We start from the raw sequence: 23,651 nt of genomic DNA, 5'->3' as shown, positions 1-23,651 counted from the left end.
GTAGGCATCACAGCAAGCAAATACTGTTAGATCAGCTGTAAACATGGTCCACTGGCTCTGGCAATTAGAAGACGTAGCTGTCCTACCGCAGGATAGCTGCAGCAGTGGGGGAGATTTCTAAAATCAACATGCAGTGCAGTAGAAAGTGGGAAGTACAAATCAATCAAGAAGAGAGTACAAATACTTTGTCTGGAATTCATCAGTTCTCTTTTTCTAAGCAAAGGTGAACACAGCCATTATCAGAATAAACTACATTTGCTTCTCTGATCGCTTGAGGATGTGGATTTTACATGAGATTATTTTCCACAAAGATAAATTTACCTTTCAGTGTCTTATCATTTCCCCCCCCCCCACACCAGATGACTGCAGTGTCTAGAGATTAACCTTCAACATACACTACATTTTCTAAATTTTATCTATATTTGAGTTTGTTAACCAACTCGCCCCCCTAATGGTCATTTACTGAGTTTAACATGGACCTACTATTGTGCCAGAATCTTCATAGGGAATATTTCATTAATCACCTCAATAACTATAATTTAACATTACTTATTTTTCAGATGAAGAATTTAGGACATAAAAGTTGTCCAAGGTGAGAGGTCTAGAAAATGATGGAGCTGCTAATTAATTCAATAGAAAACTTACTCCTGGGCCTATGTGCTACTTCCTAACCAAACTCTCAAAGGACAGTGAGCCTGTTTTTCCTCATTTAATGATTCCAATTGGTACCAGAATCTTACAAGCAGTGAATTTTAGCAGTTTTATATTTATGAACTAATTCTGAGTCAATGATAAATTTGCAACTCTGTAATTTTATTTTATTTTAAGTTCTTATATTTAAAAAGTTTTAAAAGGATGATTATATAGCCTTCTCTTTTGAGTCCCTTTACTTTCCAATGATGTATAAAATAAATGTATTTGCAAAACAAATTCATAGCATATGGTCTTGAAATGAATATGTACCTTAAAAAAATTCTAAGATTGTTTTGTCATTCTAGGTTTGTAAATAAAATTCTACATCACATCTTGCATCTAGTAAAGATGATTAAACTTGTTCAATATTTTTCTGGATGACTTAACTAGATTAACACAATAAATGTGTGAATGGTACATTAAGCTTTAAGCAACCATTTAAAGAAATAAACAATTTGACTTAACCTATATATTTTATGAAGAGTTGAACTTTTCATTAAAATTATTTTCTATATTAAAAAGAGAAATATAATCAAAAATTCAAAATTACCACTTATTTTAGAGAGAAAATGATTTGGTTTTAAAATATATTAAATAACTCATAAAAATATAATATAAAAATTCCCATTGCAATCTGTCTCTCTTTTTAAAGTATCAATAGAGACATAATTGGAAATGGAAATGCTCCTTCCTGTGGTGTTCCAATTACTTACTGAAAATTGCAATAGGTTGGGACTGGGAAACATGCTTTGAGGGCAGGTCACATACTAAATTACTTAAGAACTTTGCACCAGTCACATAACCTTGATCTGCCTGCATTTAACATCCACATATTAAGGAAAGTTTAGTTCAGCATATATTCCAAGTTTCTATGACATTAATGTACTCACCTAGTTAAAATGCCCTTATACATTTTTATCAGTTGGTTTTGAACTTGGAACAAGTACTTAAAGCGCCTATGATTGATATTTCCCTCTTTTGATAGAAAGTTCACTTATACTGATTAACAATAATAAAACTAAGTCATAATAAATTGATATTGGAGATGATGTATCTATTGCAACTGTCATCATTGGGCAGTTGCTATATGAAATGACTATTGCTATCATTTTAACTTTCTTGAGTATTTTATTGTAGAAATCTTTTTCAGAGTGTGTTTTATTTTAAAAATAGCGTAGAACTTTTTTAAAAAATCCTGGAAATGGGTTCTGTTCACTTGTAACTTTGCAAAGCTTTCCCCTTAATTGTCCCTCAAACTTCAGTGGAAATTAAGTACCTCCTCAACAAAGACTGACTCTTCAACTTGAAATCCCTTAATTTGAATTATGTTAAAACATTCTGGGTTTTTTTTGACAAAGGTATTTTTCTCATTCAACTTAGAATAATATGTATGTGTGTATGTGTAGGAGTGGACAGTGGGAGATGAGGGAGAGAAAAAGATGGAGAGAGACAGTGAGAGACTACAAGGGGGAGAGAGAGCGAGAGAATAAGAACTTCCTTTTAGATTATGTATATTAAGTGAAAAAATTCATTTTATCTTCATAATCTAATACATAGTCAGCTCAAAGAAATGAAATACATTTGCTAAATATTAATACATGTCCACATTTATTATGGGAATTTCTAATAAAATTCTTTATTGAACAAAAAAATATGTTTGGACAGTTGTCTGAATTTTTGTTTTTAAATAAAATTGTTGATGCAGTCCTGTTTCTTTCCACTACTAAATTTTTAAAACCTGGCCCACTGCTAAGATACTAAGTAAATCTTAACTAGCAGGAAGTGATGAACCACATCCCAACAAGTGCGAAAATTATGGAGGGATTGTGTATTTTCTGTGTGGCACATTATCTGTATCTTTAAGAACTGAATTTTGGCTTAGAAGGAACTTAGAAATGAAACTTTCAGGACATCTCCTATTCGTCTTCAGTAAGGTGTTATAATGTATCACAAGGGACTAGGCATCATAAATTGATTTTCACCATGTGCAGTCCTTTTTTCCTTTGTCTTTCACTGAGTCTCATGCTCTTTTCTTCCCTACCTTTGAAGCACTCCTGAGGGGCTAGTTAAACCAAGACAGAACATTTACCTTCTGCTTCAGTCCTTGAGAAGGAGCTAACAGAGTTGAGAAGAAAAAGATAGAGGAAAAGGAAAGAACTAGAAAAATCCAAATTGAAAAAGCAAATCATAAGCAATTATCCATAATTTAAAGTTACCCATAAACTTTGGCATAGGTGGTTTTAAACCCAGGTGCAAGAATTAGACATCCATTAGAAAAGCGTGTTAGACTCGCCATGGGCATTTTTTGTAAGTTAACATGAATGCTTCACAGTGTATATTATGAATTTGCTTTTTTATTTCTTTATTCTTAGCAAATACTCTGAGTTGATGTCATCGAAATCCCCATGCTAGAGATACATTTGCTGTAGTGTAAAGAGATTAAAAAAGTTGCTGGTGGCCATGTATAAAGATAAATCACACATTCTTTACCAATTGATAATCAAAACACAGTAGTTACATTTAAGATTTTTCCTATGTCAGTCTAATGTCTACACAGAGGGAAAGGTGTGACACAGTAGGACAGAATTGCTCAAAAGAATTCTCCAAGGTGATTCTACTTCTTCCCTGGTTTTATCTGCTCTAGGCGGCAGCATCTTGACTAGAGTGTCATGAGGGGTCGGCCTCATTCAGGTTAAATACACAGAGAGCTATGCACTTGTAATACTAAATGAGTGGGCTTGTTTTTTCTTTCTCTATTAAGAGCTGTGAAAGACTACCAAAGGAACAACTAGACTGACATTTATAAGAGGGACCATGTCAAATGTAGTTCACAACTTTTACACACAAAATATAAAGGATGCACACAAGATTCTCATTTCAGATACTGGTTTTCCTCTCACTAAATATCTAGTGAATACCAGCATCGCTAAGGAAATACTCTGATCTAATTGATAATACTTTCCTTATTTTCTCACTAAATATCTAGTGAATACCAGATATCGCTAAGGAAATACTCTGATCTAATTGATAATACTTTCCTTATTTTCTCACTAAATATCTAGTGAATACCAGATATCGCTAAGGAAATACTCTGATCTAATTGATAATACTTTCCTTATTTTCCAAATACTGTGGCCTATATTTTTCCCTGGACTTATTGCTTCAGCACTCAAAGTACATTGTTTTATTCTTGTTTTTACACTTGCTCAAATAATAGCATTTAATAAAAGAGCTTTCATTGATTCCTAATAAATGCTTAATTCCCTCCAATATGCTATATTCATGCCTGATTTATCTGTACTTTCTCTAATTGGAGAACTCAGTGTCTGAATTTGTGCTTTCTTCGGTGGTTTTATTTTTTAAGCATAGTGGGAAGACAATTTCAAACTTCCCTGGTGTTGAGTCAATGCTCTTTTAGGCAATGAAGGGTTAAGTTGTGTAAGTTTGATGTAGCTATTATAGGGAGACTTATATAATCACAGGGTGGAGATTCTTTTTTGAGAAAATAAAATTAGAAAATGTGAAAGTGGGGACTTAGTGAGACAGGAAAAGAAATTCCATTTTTGTGAGATTTTTTGATCTCTATAGCCTTGGCAAAAGTAGGATAAATAACTGACTTCTGAGTCCACTAACCACTGCATGCTTCCTGTCTATAGCTCTGGGTGCTGCAAGAAAACAGAGAAAATTACCTAAATGGTTTTTTTTTGTTTTTTGGTTTTTTTAAAAATATATCTTTATTGATTTCAGAGAAAGGAAAGGAGAGGGAGAGAGAGAGAGATAGAAACATCAATGATGAGAGAGTCATTGATCGAGCCCACAACCTGGGCATATGCCCTGACCGGGAATCGAACCCCGATCGCCTGGATCCTAGGTCGACGCTCAACTGCTGAGCCACGCCCAGCCGGGCAGAAAATTACCTAAATGTTTTGATGCTAAGGGATGAGATTCTAGATTACAAATTTAAGTTCTGTCATTTGTTACCATGTATGAGCTTCAACAATTAGAAATGTATTTCAACAGAAAGAAAAAAAATGCATGTCAATAAATAGAAAAGCTATATAGCTGAGAACATGTAGAGGGTAAAACAAACTGAAAAATAATGCTAGAATAACATTTCTCTGATTTGAAGAGAAAACTGAGATTTCAAACATACAGAACCCACCATGTGCTGAAGAGAATAGATTATAAATGATACAATCTCTTTATATATTACAAAATAATAAAAATTTCCAAATAAAGAATAAAAGCTATATATAAAGAATAAACATCTGAACAGAATTTCTACTGCAACATAGGATGCTCAGAAAAAATATAGATCGACGACTTTAAATTAATTTTAAAGAGACAAAAACAAAAAAACATTTAATTTTATTCCCAGTCCTCTAACTTAAATATGAATTATTAAATGATAAAATTTAAAGTTATATAGCAATTATAGTAAAAATATCAATTTAACACATGTAAAATATTCCTTTAATTAATTAATGAAGAAACCAATAAGATGTAAAAATTGATTCAAGGTGAGTCCAAAAAGCATGTACATGTATAGGCAACCAGGAATGGAAAATAAATGTGCCTCATAAATGTAAAACTATTTTCTTTTTTTAGTGGGTAGATGATAAACCATACCACCAACTGACAAACTTATTTGTATTTCCATGAAAAAAAGTAATTGCCTTGCTATTCATTGTCTACATCTTAAAGAGTATTAAAACAAGAGTAATGTGACTCAAAGACAATGAGAGGCACCGAATCCATACATTAATATAACTCATCTGGGTTATAGATTTTTAATGAAAAGACAGTTTTGGGTCTATTTCAAAGTCTTTCACAAAAGGTTGGATTAAATGGCATTGTCAAACATGAAAAAGATGCTTAATATTTGTTATCCATCCCATTTTTTAAAAGACAGCGATCATAATGGTGCAATACTCAAAGTGGAATTTTGTAGGTAAATCTAATATATGTCTAATTGTTTTGGTGAGATAAAAGGGAACATTATACCTGTTGCTTTCTTCTGCTCAACTTTCTTTCTCTGCCATACCTAGTAATGACACCTCTATTTGCTCTTAGGGAAAAGAAATACCTCAAATTTAGTCCATTATTTGATCATGGAATTAATACATTTAAGCTTTGATTTAGTGTGTTAATTATAGAAATGCAGTAAATAAATATAGTAAATAAAGACATTAAGTAAACTTAGAAAAAATATAGTGCACAGCTAGCAGAGAAGAAAAAAAGAAGCCTTAGTTGATTAAATATGTCACAGAAGAAAAAAGCAAGCAAAAAATAGCATATAAAACTTAAATAAGCCCAAATATAATATAAACTAAAATATATGTAATTAGATTATATTTTTTCCTTAAAAGACTAGAACTAGTTATAGATTCCACTAAAATAAAAAGCAAAATAATATATGCTGTTACAAAACACACTTAAAATATGATGGCACAGAAACTTTTGGAAATAATGAGGATGGGCTATATAAATTAAGATTCAGTAATTTATTAGATTAGTATACAATCACAGAATATAATTTGGAGCAAATCAATTTTTCTAGTTGCAAAAGAACAAAAAACTTGAAGATATCATTGATACGCACATACATCCAATCCAAGAGAACATGCTATTGGCACTACTTCAAAATGCACAGAGAATATAATCATTCCTCAACACTCTCTCCCAATTTCCCTGAACCAGGCCATCATCATCTCTCATCAGAACTATTTCAACAGTGTCCCTAAATGCTTTCCATAACACCTGATAGTGACTTTTTGAAAATAAAGTCAGCTTATTGTCTTCCTGTACTCAAAACTCTGCAATCATTCCTCATTTCAAACAGTAATAGCCTTGAAGTTCATTGTAAGCATTTTGGCATTTTGAATTGGACATGTGTGAGTGATTTCAAGTTAGGGGGCATGGTCGTTGAAAGAAAGGATTTCCCACCAATTATACTTTATATACCACATTTGAATTGCCCAGTAAATAGTAACTGAATGAAAGGACAACTGATTGAGTAAATCTTCTGATATGCTTTTCTTAGAAATAGAGAGACCAGGTTTGTTAAAAGTTAAAAGATATAGTAAATGTAAATAATCCTAGCATTAAAGTTGGTGTAATAGGCATATATAGTAACAGTACTTGCCAAAATTAGAGAGTGCATATCTTTTAAGCACATATAAAACCTTGGCAAAAAAATAATAGCATGTTAATCCTTGAAGAAAGTGGCAAATATATTCCAAATAGTCAACATTGAGTATGACACATTCTAAGACAATAATGCAATAAATCTGATATTAAAATGTCATATTCCTTTAATACTTGGGTATAAATAACTTAACATTGTTATAATTCATAAATGAAAAAGAAATCATGATGCAATTATGAGAAAAATTACCAAATACTCTAAGGTGAGTGACAAAGGAAATACCTGATATCATAAATTATAAGGTATACCCAAAATACTTCTTAAAAATAATTGCATACATATATAATTTACATTTTTAAAAAATCCCCCAAAATATAAAATTAGAATCCAAAACAGAATACAAAGTAAAATACAGAAAAAAAATAGAAATTAATAAAAGTAACATTCTAAATGAAGATCTCATTCTTAGAAAAGATTGATGATATGGCCAAAAGTCTGACAATAATTTTTTTGGATAGCACAAGCAAGAAAAGCAAAAATAAAACAGTGTGACTACATTGAAATAAAAAGCTTCTGCAAAGCAAAATAAATAATCAACCAAATAAAAGGCAATCTACAGAATGGGAGAAAATATTTGCAAAACGTATATCTGATAATGGTTAATATCCAAAATACATAAGGAACTCATACTACTCAGCAGAAAAACAAATAATTCGATTTAAAAATGGGCAAAAGAGTTGAAAAGACATTTTGACATTTTCCCAAAGATGAACATGCATCCAAATTGTCAATAAGTACTCGAAACAGTGCTTAACATTACCAATCATCAGGGAAATGCAAATCAAAACTATGTGATACCATCACATACCTAGAATGGCTATTATGAAAAAGACAGGATAATAACAAATGCCAGTGAGGATGTGGAAAAAAGGGAACCCCTGTGCACTGTTAGTGGGAATGTAAATTTTTACAAAATGATTGTATGAATGTTTCCAAAAAAATTAAAAATAAAACTATCATATGATACAGCAATTCCACTTTTGAGTGTATATATATATATATATATATATATATATATATATATATATATATATATTTATTTATTTAATATATCTTTATTGATTTCAGAGAGAAGAAGGGAGAGGGAGAGAGAGATAGAAACATCAATGATGAGAGAGTCATTGATCGGCTGCCTCCTGCACACCCCCCAACTGGGGATCGAGCCCGCAACCCGGGCATGTGCGCTGACCAGGAATTAAACCCTGATCTCCTGGATCCTAGTTCGATGCTCAACCGCTGAGCTACCCCCGGTCAGGCCTTGAGTATATATTTAAAGAAAATAACATCACTATCTTGAAGAGATATCTGAACTTGTATGTTCATTGCAGCATTTTTTACAGAAGGCAAGACATAAAAACAACCCAAGTGTCTATCATCAGACAAATGAACAAAGAAACTATGGGGGGGGGATATTATTTATATAGTTGAGCCATAAAAAATAAAGAAAATCCCACCATTTGCAACAAAATGGATGAACCTTGAGGGCGGTATGCCAAGTGAAATGTCTGTATGTCAGACAGAGAAGAACAGATACTGTAAGATCTCACTTCTATGTAGTTTAAAAACATTGAACACAGAGAAGCCGTGGAAGGGCGTTTACAGAGGGTGAGGGGTAGAGGAGTGAGGGGACACTGGACAAAGGGAACACGTCTCCAGGTATAAGATGAATCCGTTCTGGGGATCTCAATGCACAGCACAGAGACAATAGTTAATAATAATACTGTATAGGAAATAAATTAAATCATGAGGTTCCAAGATGGCAGTGGACTGAGTGGAAGCCACACTGACACTCTCCCGGGACAGAACTGGAATTACAGCTAAAATATAGAAAAACCATCCTGAATAATCAACTGCAACTGCAGACGAGCTGGAGAGCACCCTCATAACCAAGGAGGAAAAGGGGAGACCGCACAGACTGATAGGAAGTAAGGGTGTGAGAGGCCTGGCCGGGCTCCCACAGGCAGCAGCTGAAGGGCCGGAGGGAGATCTCAGCTGGGGGGGTTCCCACTGAGGACTCTGGGGCCTAAACCCCAGGCGGGGCTTCCCAGCCAAGAGCACAGAACTGAGAAAGGCGCCTACATAGCATCTGGCTGTGAAAAGCAGCGGGATTTCTCTCTGCCAGGGAGAGGCAGCTGGAAATGCAGGCCCCTCTTAAAAAGCCAATGCACAGGTTTCGTGTGCAGCCACTCACTCACCTTGGGCTCCAGCGGAGGGCGAGTGGACTGGAGCTGTGTGGGGAGAGGCTGGGGTTGTGGGCTCTGGACAGTGAGATCAGGGGACGCCCGTCTGAATTCCTGTGCTGAGTCATTCCCCCCTGACTGTGGGGACATCTTTCTCAGGCAGACACTTACCTTCCAGGCGGCTTTTGCCTGGGGTGGGAGGAACAATTGCATCACCCTATTGGAAAACCTCTCACCCCATTCTGTGGAGTTTCTACAGCCTGAGGCTCATTAACAGACTGAATAGCAATCAGCCTCTAGGTACTTTGAGGCTTTGCCTAATTTGCTTCTGGACCCAGGGCTTGGAAAGCAGACCTACGGCCCGTCTTGGTCCGATCCAAACGCACCCAGCTCCAGCGGAGGGAACCACAAGCTGCGGAGTGCAGAGAGCTTCAAACAAGGTACTCAAGGCCAGTCACAAACAGCATCTGACACTGGCCTGCACCAGAGACCATCCAAAAGACTGGGAGTCCTAGCAGGTCTGCTTAATACACAGAAACAAATCCAAACAGGCAGCCAGAATGCAGAGACATTTCAATAAAGCTGAAAAAAAAGAAACTTGGATAGTTCTTATAAACATAATATTCAATTAAAACATAAATTAAAAATGACAATTATATTACAATTTGTGTAAATTTTAAAACCACACAGAGGAGTACTAATATTTATGTATACATGCATTCAGCTTTAAATATACATGAAAATGGTATAACAATTGCACCACAAAAAGTAGTGACATTGGAATAGAGAGGAATGAGCCCACGGAGGTAGGATGGGGGCGGCCACATCAACTGCATAGTTACAAATTTATTCTTTAAAAAAAAAAATTGAAATTAATCTTGCTATATATATATGTGTGTGCGTGTGTGTATCTGTGTGTATATCGACTCCAGATTTCTTTAGGATCAAAATATTTTATAATTAAAAATAAAACATGTAGACCTCGCTGGTTTGGCTCAGTGGTTAGCAGACTGGCCCTCAGACTGAAGGGTACAGGGTTTGATTATGGCCAAGGGCACATATGTCAGTTGCAGGCTCAATCCCCAGCCTTGGCTGGGGGAAGTGAGGAAGGGAGCCAATAGATGTGTCTCTCTCACATCGATGTTTCTCTCTCTCTCTCTCTCTCTCTCTTTCCTCCTTCCACTCTCTCTGAAAAGCAATGGAAAAAATATCCTCAGGTGAGGATTAAAAAATAATAATAATAAAATAAAAAATAAAACATTTAAACAATACAATTAACATTTTGATAAGTGCTATGTAATAAGAAATTATTTTAATTCCCATTGCTGTATTTCCATTCTGAGAACTTATAGAAAGCCACATATTTGCTCTCCTGTTTGTTCACTTGGAAGTGGGATCATACTAGTCAAGATTACCATAAAAAAGCTATAGATAATTGAAGAATCACATTTCATAACATATGTAGAAATTTTTATAACCTGTATGTTCATCATAGCCTGGATGTGGATTGCTATGATTATTGTGTTGTTATGAATATAATGACTGCAAGCAAAATTGCATTATGTTCCTTCTAAGCATTGCCAAGCTTCTTAGGGGTTAGACTGGAACCTGCAAAACCTGGTTTTCAAGACACTGAATATGTTTATGTATATATACATATGCACCATGTGTATACATATTTTAATGTACATTTATTCTATAGATGTATGTTTATTTTATATGTATATATTTTATTTTATTACATATGTATATATGCACATATGTATTTCTTTTTTAGTATATATCATATGAGCATAGGAGTGGAGCTGGAGTTCTGAAGTTCATCTTCTAACATGACTCTTAATTTCTGAATTCAAACCATATTTTAAAAGATGTATTTAGTTGATGCAAATTTATGAAGCAAGTTTAGTTGACATGGGCATTACAGAGGTCAGAATGTTAAGAGAAAGAGAGGAGTGAGGTTATGAGAGAACAAGAAAATCCTTGAAATGGGACCGGGGCAAACCATCAGCTTTTTCTGAGTAGCCCGAGATCTCATGGAAAGTTAATTCTCTGTGCTAAGCGCTTAAGGCCAGAGTGAACAAGGGTGCAGTACAGTGTGCGCCGTCTGACTCTCACAAGCCAGAGGCAACAGGCCCCTCTGCTGCTGCAGTGAATGGAAGAGGGCTGACCAAGCGGCTTCTCTGTTGGCTTTCTCAATACTTTATGACGATCGACTCTGTGTGTTTTGCAATTGAGCCTGATAGCTGTGTAATTACTTTGTCTCAACAAACACTGAAATGGAGAATAGGTTTTATTTTTTCATTTGTGTTTTTCTTGCCTGTTCCTCCTTTGGGACCCTGTGACTGGCAACATGATGGTAATGTGTTTGTCCGGGAAGACTGTTTCCAGTGATTGCTTATCTTTCTTATTTCTGCTTTACTTGGCTTTGCTGCATAGGCCTCGTAGCTTACCCTCCAATACCCAGGAAGACGGTAATGCCTTTGCTGAATTTACCTTTGCTACCTAGCTATTAAAGATTAATGTTGGAGGGGAAGTCTGATGTCAGCTCTACCTAGGGAGAGGGGTTGGACAAAAAGGCAGAGAAAGTCTTTAGAGACAAAGCAGGGGTCTAGCTTTCAGTTGCTTGAAGCTTGTTAGATCAGCATGATTTACGTAACTGCTCATGCTACGGTTTCTTCTGCGTACGTATTCCTGTGCCTCTGCACAGACTAACCCATGGTGGTGTAGTACATTCCTATCCTATCTTTTCTGAACCCTTCAGTAAGATACTATCCTCAAATCACAGTTCTACCAATAGCTGGAGAGATTAATGCTCACAGACAGGGTCAGCTCTACCGTAGGCTTCAGGACATGAATTTATGTATGACTTTGAAATTTAAAAAAAAGAAATTGCACTGTGAGCCTGACTGCTGATGGCAGTCATTTTCCAGTGGATATGATTATTTGAACTTTGATGATCTCAGAAAGTTCTATGCCATGACCCAAGCCAGATCTAAATGTTTTCATTTCCTTTTCACAAGATCTATGTAAAAACTTCCTATTTTGTATGATTGACATCATAATAAAACAAAGATAACTGTTCTGAATGTAATAAAACTTCCAGAAAATTCAGAATATCTTTACTGTAATTTTTGCTGTATACTTTTATTATAATATGCAATACCAAATTAATTGCCTTGTAGTCAGACAGAAGTATATGATTGGAATTTTCAACATTTTATTGCAGGACTTTTTAATTTTTGCCAACATAGTTCTAGACAGTAGATAGGGAAATTACCTGGTAATCTAGCCAAAGCCAAATATCTGATTTATTAGGAATGCAATGGGATTTGAGCATGTGAATAATATATATATATATATATATATATATATATATATATATATATATATATATATTAAACACCTTAAATAAAATAATAACACCTAGATTGAAAATCCTGAGTATTTATTACCACAGGTGGTCTGTGGGCAATAAATTGAGAACTCCAGGCAAGGATTCCCCTGCCAACATAGGGATCCTCTTGATTTTAATATAAACCATATAGATGCCTGATACTTTCTTTAGTCATAAATCTAGGACAAAACAAATAGTACTGAAAACATAATCTATGGAATATTCTAGTCCATCTTAATAGAACTCAATGACAAGTTTTCTTTAATTGTGTTTAAATTTTTATTTAATAGTCCCCTTTAAGCAAATAAACACAAATATTTTAGTATTTAACCAATGGATTAGAATAATACAGAGCATAGTTTTACCTGCTCTGGTGTCAGTATTGCTTCTCTCCCACTTAACAGCACAGTTAGGCCATATTTATTAAACACTTCTCCAGGTAAAGAAAGGAGTGACCTCTTTAAGCACAATGGGACTACAGAGATTAACAAGGCTGAAAGATGAAAGAGAACCAGCCACTACGATAGGGCAAGGTATTTAACTAAAATTGATTAGAGAAATCTAATCTGACACTAAGAAACAGCACCCTGATAAATATAAACTGACTGTAGATGGAAAGGAGTCACCCTGGAAGGAAACAGAGTTTAGAAATTGGAGATGCTGGAATAGTTATTATTTAATTACTCATGTTTTATTACTAAATTTAGAGATTCTGTGAATGGACAACAAAGATGTCTCTAAACAGTCAACAAATTCCCAGCTCCTAGGAGAGTTGGCCAGCTAATCAGGTGGGGGCTCTGGTGCTGTCTGGATTTTGTATATGGAATTTGAACTTGAAAGCACCAGCACTCAAACCAGCATGGTTTCCAATTGCAAATCTCATTTGCCTTCTGCACACGCCCTGACTGGTGATCGCACCTGCAACCTGGGCATGTGTCCTGACCAGGAATTGAACCTGTGACCTTCCGATGTATGAGACAACTCTCCAACCAACTGAGCCACACCAGCCAGGGCACAAATCTCATGATCTTCAAGTTCTTTGGTTTATGACCACGGTAGGAAACATGAGTCGCAGAGAATAAAATATAATATCAGTAGAAAGTGGAGATTGTTTTCCTTAAAGATAGCTGATACCCAAATACCAAAAAAGTACACATGTTTTTGGCCAGGCTGGCAGCCAGTTTTATAAAGTCGGTAAGGGATGGTTCTGAAAGGAAGAGAGGAAAGACATAATAACTGAGTAGGTGATGTTATGAAAATGGAGTTTTACATGATCAAAATGACAGGGCTGTTGAATTGTTTAATTTCAGTTTCCACAGTTGGATCAATTTGCATTTACAAGTGGAGTCACATCTTATTCAAGAGTGATTATACAAATGCAATGTATAAATTAAATTGCAGATAAACTTACTGTTATCCTTAAATTTTTGTTGTTCTTTGAAGATGGACTTACTTTTTCTGAATTAATCCGATAGCCCGTTTTCCCTTCACTATTATTAAAGAGTATAGTTCCTCCTGATATACTAGATGAAGTGGATACTTTGGTAAAGTTTAGGTGCTAACTTGTACCAAAAATGCATATTTTTAATTCTAGAACTTTAGGGTTACAAGATACTACCATCATTGGATTTTAGGGACATGGAAACTAAAATACTCTGAGAAAAAACAAACACGTTTACCTCATCTCATGCTTATTTAAAGACATAAGATCATTGTGAGACATTTGTTCATACCACCCTTTCTCCAGCCTGTCTAGGTATTACAAATTAAAGAAAACAGATAACATGTATTGAGGAGTTAATACAGTAATAAGTCCTCACAGCAACAGTATTTTACCAATGTTACAGATAATAAGACTGAAGAAAAACTAAATCAAGTGATTTTCTCCAGATGATGTGACTAGAAATGGGCAGAACCAAGATGTAAAGACCACCCCTCAGGCTCCAAAGTCCTGGGCTTAATCCCTGGGCTAAATGAGGGATTCTAAAATGACACCTTGTACAATGTCTGGAACTGTGAATTTAATGGATTTCACTCCCATCATTAGATCATGTTATATAGCACAGCAGATCTTCAACAAAGGAGATTATCTAGATGGACCTGACCTATTCCCACAAACCTTTTAAAAGCAGAGTTTTCAAAAAAAAAAAAAAAGAAAAAGGAGAGTTTTCTCCAGCTAGTCAGAGAGAGGAACTCAGAACCATGCACTCTGGCTAGTCGGAAGGAAAGCAGACACCTTGGGTCTCAGTTGCCAAGGAAGGGAGGCAGCCTCTAGCTGCTAAGAGTAGTGCAATAGCTGTTAGGAAAATGGGTACCTCAGTCTTATAGCTGCAGGAGACTGATTTCTGCTAAACACAATAATGAACTTGGGAGTGGACTTTTCCCTGGAACTTCCAGCCAATTACTCAGCCTGGGCAACATCTTGATTTCAGGTTTGTGGTACTCTCAACAGGAAACTGAGCCATGCCATGCCAGACTTTGACCTACAGAACTGTGAGCTAACAAGTGGAAGTTGTTAAATTTATGGGAATTTGTTATATCATTAGGCAACAACAGAAAGCTATCACATGTCCTGTATGATGCATACAGAGATATGAGGGAAGTCTACCCACTTTGTGTTTCTACATGATTGTCCTGATGCTAGGCTCCAAAGATATACAAAACAGTTTAGGTTGTTTTATTGTCAGTGTGAATCAATTCACAGTTGGTGTCAAAGACAATCAAAAGTAGTATAACATGATTATTTTAGTAAACACATTCTTTGAAAAGAATGTTTTAAGCCAAATCAAATGCTTTTCAATATTTCCTGCTCTGTCTAAATTTATCTCTATCAATAGAACTATCTCAGTGTTGGCACCAATACTATAGAAGATCTCATTTTGTCTGCCAGTTATGCCAGAAAACCTGTGCTACCCGTAGGGAATTCTCTAAATTTACCTTTGCCTACAAATATGGGTTTTTCCAGGCCTCATTTTATATTTTCTACTTATATATGTTCTTTATTAAATGAAAAGAAATTTATGAAACGTATCCAATTCTTTATCATCACTTAAATGGAGCATCTTTATCTTGGGACAGTCTGATTAAACTTTATTTTCAAGTAAATTGGGAGGAATGGCTTTGTTTACTTTATAGTTTTGTTATGACATATGCTAATCTTCTTTACCATAACCCTTTTTATTTTTACTTTGCATGCAGATTATGACTAAGCAACTAATATCCCCTAGTTACTGTTTAACAACTAAAACTAATTAAGTTTAAATATCTTATACTTATAACATTTAGATAAAATGTATCAATAATATGAAATCATAGGTATATTTGTATGAAAATAATACTACTCTCCAATTTCTTATAGTAAATTATGAAGTTGATCATGAACTATTAGCAAACCTCTTTCCAGATGGGAAAACAGTGGTATCATCATTATTAGCAATATTCATATTGTAATTATTGCAAAAATCTGAAGCATCTCAATTAGGAAGATGCCCTGGAGCAAGTTTACTTATAGGTGACATAAATGAAGAAAAGCAAAATAAACTTAACTAGTTGAACTTCTTTCTTAATGAAGGGACATAAAATCTTCATGGAGCCCATATAAATTTTAAAAGAAAAAACACAATAAGTATTAAATATTCAGTTATGGTTTACTGTAGTAGAAATATGAATATAAGATTAATTATGACATTTTCTATGACATAGGTGCACATTTAAACTGAACTAAGCCTCATGAATGAGTGAATGATTTTATAACTGAAAAGACCAGAAGGTCTTCTAATTCACCTCTCTCAAGTCTTAGACAGAGAAATAAACCTATAATATCAAATAACTAGTCAAAATTTAAAAAAAAGTTTAAAAGGCTCAAAAAACCCTCATCGTATGGGGGGTAAAGTCAGGATAAAAAATGTGAACATCTATTGCTTGATGTGTGTCCTGTGGACCTTCTACCAGCCCCATTTCAGGGAAATCTAAGCCATTGCTCCATGGTCTCCCTCAGCCTGTTCACTCCATGTGATCCCTTCCACGGCTCCAAAATCAGCATGTTGAGCTCTGATCTTACAGACATATTATAGATCAGCATTTTTTACTATTCCTATGATATCTTTTGTTATTTGCTTTTCCCTCATCTCAACCCATGATGTTTAAAGTTGAAGTTTTAGAAACTATGTATTCACACTTTATAAAATTCAGTGCACCGTTGTGAAACATTAACGCTGTGTAATTGTATGTTTACGTACAAACATGCACATATTTGATTTATTTAAAGCTGGAATCTTAGTTAGAAATTTAACTCTGGGATCAGTTTCTGAGAAAGTGCAAATTTTTATGGCTGAACTGCCAGATATATTTTGGTAAAATGAAAGAACTTCACCCATTTTTACAATAATACCTACCCTTTTTTTTTTAAATGGATTTAGAGAGTGAAGTCAAAAGCAGCATTCACTACAATGTACATATATATATATATCATATATATATATGATATATATATATATTTTTTAAGTATATCTTTATTGGTTTCAGAGAGAGGAAGGGAGAGGGAAAGAGAGATAGAAACATCAGTGATGAGAGCCATTGATCGGATGTCTGCCTCCTGCGCCCCCCCCCCGGGGGAATTGCCCGCACCCCGGGCATGTGCCCTGACCAGGAATCGAACCTCGATGTCATGGATCCTAGGTCGATGCTCAACCACTGAGCCAACCCTCAGTTGGGCTATGATGCATATATTTTTAAGTAGAAAATCGACTTTCTATAATTCCAAAAGCAACTGTTACCTTTAAGAACCCTTGTCATTCCGTAGATCTGGAAAACATCTCAGTTTCCCTTTGGACTCAGAAGCACCCTGTCTTCGCTGTTACATAGATCTATGCTCTCCACTCAGCGTACTTAGGAGGTTGTATTTCTCCTCGGCTCTATTGTGTGCCCTCGCGAAAAACAATTTTGAATTCTCATTAATACAGTGCATTAAACTATCAACAATTATTAAATTAATTTTTTGGTTTTGATATAACTTTTGGACAGAAAAAGTAGTTTAAAAATGGCATATAAGCATTTTTTTTCTATTTCTGACTTCCTTTCTCTGCATTACTTTCTTTCACTTTCTCTACTCCCCACCATTTCTACAACTGACTGTCAAATTCTACGCTTGTAGTCACAATATCCCTCCTTTAATCAATTCAATAATGAATTCTCAAGGCCTCTGAATGTACAAATCACTATGACAGACAGTATGTAGCCAAGAAAATGAAGAAGGCCTGGCATCTGCCCTCTGGGAGTTTGCACTCACATGGAGGCTGAGCAACTCCAAATCTGCTTCGCTACCTACTTTTGAAAACTATTTATTTTTAGTTCTTTATGCAAATTAATTTTTTACTGAAATACATGAGCCATAAGTTATGTATATGTGCAGCTGCTTGTGCACACCACAGACAGAGTAGGAGAGTTGTGACAGAGATTGAATGGCCTGCAAAGCCCAACTTGTTTACCACCTGGCCCTTTACAGAAAAGTTCGCCCATTCCTAGCCTAGTGAGTGCTACAAACGCTGAAATATAAGAAGAAGGAAACTGTTAAAACTGGGCTTGAAAACGTTGTAGAAGACAGAGTTTCTTTAATAGTGTGGGAATGAAGGAAAATTCTATGAGCACAATTTATGTGGACTCTGAAAAACTAGTAGGCTTTCAACTGAAAGAAAGGAGATGGAGAGAGAGCGTTAGAGGCTGGCAGTTTCAAGGTGCTGTCAGAGCAAAGCACGTCTCCATCCATTATACACCCAATTATGGCACAGCGGCGTGGGAGGTTTTCCCAGGCAATGATGGAGTTTTGTGGCATCTTCTAAGATGCACTGCAGGGGCCATTTACTTCTAAATGTTCTTAAAGTGATTATACTAATCATTTCTTAGAGCGACAAGAAATATATGTTATATCTTATTTATTAGAGATTTTATCAACCATTAGAGTCAACATTTGCAGTTTTAGTTACAAAAATAAGAGTTTATGCTAACAAATAAACTCTCCATTAAGGGATATGCCTTTGGACTTTCTAAATATGAATTTAATAAGCTGAAATGAAGTGTTTATTTTTATATATTTGTGGGAAATATCAAAGCACAATTATTGGGAAGAAAACAATATATATATATAAAATGTATTATATATATATGTATATATATTAGTGAGGTCTTCAGGGTGTGTGGACACTTTGAGGGTCATAATAATAAGTAAATATTCGTGTTGGTTCAGATTTCAAAGATACTTACCTGGATCATGTCTGGAATTAGTATTCCCACTTTTGCTTACTAACCTACTGTCATTATTGTTTTATTTAGAATATCGCTCCATTTTATAATCTCACATGATATTTTTCAGATGAAGATTAAAAATTTTAACTCAGATTGTCTCCTCATTTTTCTCCTAATTTTGTTTTACTTTTAATTCTGTGTTCATTTGTTTTCCAGTAATTAAGGCAGAAATTTCATAAATTGTTTTATTTATAGACTGCACACTAATTATCAATTTGCATAACATTTATTTTAATCAGTAGTTTAAGAACAAGAATGGCATACAATAATAGGATGCTTGTAGTGCTAAGAACATACTCTTTTGATAATATAATTGAAAACTATAACAGTGTAAAAACCTTGCCCTAAAAATGCTATGATACATTTTGAGAGATATATTAGAAGTATAATTTTTGAGTACAAGCATCCTAAAATGTTAAGATGTTTATATGATCTTGAGAGAAAGTTAAACATGCAAGTCTCATATATAAATAATAGTTCTCATACAGTTCCGGTAATCTTGGCGTATTTCAAATTTTTTTCTCTAAACCAAGCAAATAATATGAAAACAAACCTTTGGTTAGAACGAAGCTATTATCCCAGCACTGAGCTCATTTAGGTTCATTGGGGACAACAAATAATGCTATCTAATTAATTAGAATGACAGGAAACTGCATGACATATTTCTTATGGCTGGCTGGTTTCACATTCTAAAACCCTCCTGTTGATTAGAACTTGCATGTTTTAAACAGAGAAGGATGTTAGACATCCCATCTGTTGTGTAGCGGAGCTTCAGGATAAAATGAAAAAGGTACATCCAAGTCTTGGTAAGTTCAAGGCGGCAGAACAAGACAAATGCAACGTGCTGTCTGATACACAATATAACAGGCCGATTGTTTCTAAAATCGTAGCTTTCTATCAAGCTACAATTAAGGAAAATGACTATTGGAAATCTTGGCAGTGTGATCCTATTTGTCATATTGCAGAACACCTAGCTCAGGTTGAAAACCTTTCCTCGTGTGTGTGTGTGTGTGTGTGTGTGTGTGTGTGCAATAGGCACAATTGAAGAAGCACAACTTTTTTCATACTCTGTACATTATGCTATAAAAGAGGCATTGCTCAGAGCTTCATTCCCAATGCTATACATATTCTGAAGGACATTTGTTAGAAAGCATGCATTTAAAAATAGACAGTTCTGTTTCATGGCTAGAAACACTAACTTTGTATTTTTCACATATGTTTAACAATTATATGGATGGAAAATGCATGGACATATTTAAATCCATTTGAATTGTGCTGAAACTAGAATTACTGTACATTTGTGTGACATCATAAGTAATTTTCTATAAAATGAGTAGTTAAGCTATTTGCTACAAGTTTGGCAAAAACAAAAGTGAACCAAAATCCACAATTATTGCCCTGGCTAGGTAGCTCAGTTGGTTAGAGCACTGTCCCAATACTACACCAATGTCATGCGTTCAATCTCCGGTGAGGGCTCATACAAGAATCAACCAATGAATACATAAACAAGTGGAACAAATCTCTCTCTCTTCCTCTCTCTAAAAAATCAATCAAAAAATTTTTTAAAATCCACAATTGTTTACCAAAACAAGATTAGCTGGTACCCAGGGAGGACCATCTATGTCTATAAAATTCTTGTACTCATAGAACCATTCATAAAAATATCTCTAAGCAAACACTGAAAGTAAAATTTATAAAAGCCGTTATACTTTCTTTTAAATTTAAATTCTATTGGAAATGCCTTTCTTTTGTTTGAAAATAGAAAGCACCAGCTATTCAATATTAGGCTTTTCAATCACTGGCTAATTTTTAACTCATATGCAAATCAGAAACTAGGACCAATAGATTAAGAACAGAAGCTGAGAAGAAATTTATCTTGGTTTATAATGAAAGAGGTATAATGGCAAGTAATTGCCACTAGCAAAATTTCAGCTCATCAGGGCAAATCTGCCAAATGCTACACTTATCTAGATACAAGATAAAAATGAGATATCATTAACCAGGAAATGGAACTAGATCAAAAGGACAAGATGTGAGTCATAGGTGTTCAAAAAGGGAGATCTTACTGAAAGCATAAACATAAAAGGCAGTAAATGTGTATGTATGTGCGTGTGTGTGTGTGTGTGTGTGTGTATATATATATATATATATGTATATATTCATAAACACAAGATAGTACCCGCATGCATACTACACCAGCAATGAGCAGATTCTTAAGAGGAAAAGATAACCAAAAGGAAACACACTTTGATGAGGTTGTTTTCAGCTTGAATCTGTATGTTCCTAGCTTTCTAAATGAAGCTAAGTTTGGGGAGTTTCAATAACTTGATCAAAGTCACATCCCTCATAGATGATAAGGGTGGGAATATCTTACACGCACACTGTTTTTCTCACCATGCACTGAGCCCAACACCAATACAGCTTTCAGGAGGTGGGGAAGGAGTGAGCACACAGTGATTTAGTGAACAATAGCTGCTAGCATTAGATTAATCTTCCTCACTTATTCCTACTCTTCACTGTCTAACTGCAGAACAAGTTTTCAACATGAGCCTCTGATTATGAAGGTGCCTCGTAGAATTGAAGAGAGAGAGAGATGGCTGCTGCAGTCTTACAAAGGAGCAAAGGAAAGATGTGTCTGCCCAGAAGTCAGCACGCTAGTGACTTTGGATTACAGAGAGCTCAATAAACTGCATCTTGATGGCCCTGTTAAAAGTGGGTACAATTTGAGAGATTTGCATAGGTGAGAATATAGTTTAACTAAGCCAATGCCCAATGTAAATGTTCACATAACCAATCTCTGACACACACACACCGCACTTCACCTACAAAACTTTGATTCTAGAGTGCAAGCTAGAAATAACTGAGTCAAGTATGAACTTCTACATCTTTGCCTTACAGATGGAGGTGTGTGTGTGTGTGTGTGGGGGGGGGGTTATCTACAGATAAAGCTTAAAAGGTGACCTTAAATCAATAAGAAATTGATGGATATTTCACAACCCCTAAAGCTATTTCCAAGTGTTATAGATTTGAGGAGTTGTAGAAATTCTATTTTGGTTTTTTGGGTTTCATATGGTCTATTTTCAATCCAAATACTTCACAGGATGCTATTTTTGTTTTTCTGGGTTTTTTTGTGTGTGTGTTTTTTAAAGAGCTTTACTTAGCTATTTAAAAAGACACTAATTGAGCAAAGTAGGTAGCTATAAACTCAATCATGGTATTGTGCATAGCACAGATCAAGACACTATATATACAAAATGCAAGGTATACACCTAGAATATGAACACAGATATATTTATAATATGCCTAAGATAAAAAGGCATTCATTGTAAAACACTAAAAAACAGTGTCTTTCTTTTATTTTTTCTGCTACTTCTACTAAACTCTTAAATGATCTTCTTACACTAAAAAAAATCGTTTCATTAATCAACTTCACCAATAATATATAGTGTACTTCAAGTCAACTCCCCCATATTTTAAAGAGCTAAATGTTCAATTCTATGGCATTATATATAAAAGGCATAGAGTGTACTAGCTTTATCAAGGGGTGCATTAAAATTCTACCCTTTCTGTATTCGAAACAAATAGCCTAGAAATTATCCGGCAATTGAGAACAAAGGTTCTGAATCATTTTGTTTAAACTACTACTACCTCGTTCCGTATTTTTCTCAATCTTCACTCCCAGGATCCATGCTTAGTCCTCTGGCCTTCTCTTTCCTGGCCTTCTTTCTCCCAAACACAGTGTAACAGACTGGGATGGGGCTGGCGGGCCCCTGGAGGCCGCCGCAGCCAGGTTCCCTGCCAGGTGCCTCCTGGATGGTGGAGGCCAAAGCAGCAGGCCTGGGAGGGAGAAGACGGAGGCTCTTACGCCGTCCTCTCCGCACTGACTGCATAGTGTTGGCAATACTCACTTTCCTCTAAACTCTAAAGTTTAGAGCATCGCCAGCTTACCTTCCTTCATGATTCCCAGTATCACTAATCTCTGGTAACACGGTTCCTTCCCTGCAACTTCAATCCCAGTAGAAGTAATGCTTCCCCAACCTTGATAGTCTCTTAAATGATATTTTTACACTAAAAAAAATATTGTTTCATTAATCAACTTCACCAATAATATATAGTATACTTCAAGTCATACACTGTTTGTTCTTTGAACTTTGCCCCTGACTCTGTTGCTCATCCCTAATATTTGAACCTCCTGCGGTGAATGTGTGTCCTTCTGGGATGCTGACTAATATATTCAAGATAGCCAGCTGATGAGATTCACTTCTGATCTGGTCTTTCCTATAATTATACTATAAACTGATGAAAACTTAATCACAGGAGAAGCGTCGTTCCACAATGGATTTTGCACCATTTATCTACATAATATATTGTTCAGCGTAACCTAAGGACAGGCACTATCCTTGCAGACAGATGCTCTTGACACATATACATTCAGGTCATATGAACATAAATCAGCATTTTATTCTAATGTGAGTCCTTGTCTTCAAAATGCCATGTGCGATGTTGGCTTTCTCTAGTTATCCTTTCCCAAATAGCAATGTGGGCCTGTGACCCCCCGACACACTTATTCTAATCACTTCTGGAAGTTACTAGAAAGTGTCATATATGTGCTCATGAACAACTTCTCTCCACAGAAGATGGAGAGATGCCTGCTTTTCAGGATGCCTGCTTTTCATGGCATCCTGAGCACCACCGTCAATGTGCTGGAACACCCAACAAGAAGGATATGTGCCCTCCTATCAAACAAAGCCATGCCTCACTGAGGAGACTGACTTTTTCCTTCACTTTGCGTCCATTTTTTTACCAAATCATTTTAGCAAAATTGCTCAGACCTTCGCTCAAACCCAATTCTCACCTGATCCTTAGTAAACAA

The sequence above is a fragment of the Miniopterus schreibersii genome (genome assembly GCF_964146895.1).
Source record: "Miniopterus schreibersii genome assembly, chromosome: 1".
NCBI classification, from domain to species: Eukaryota; Metazoa; Chordata; class Mammalia; order Chiroptera; family Miniopteridae; genus Miniopterus; species Miniopterus schreibersii.
Note: the sequence above shows the minus strand (reverse complement) of the source record.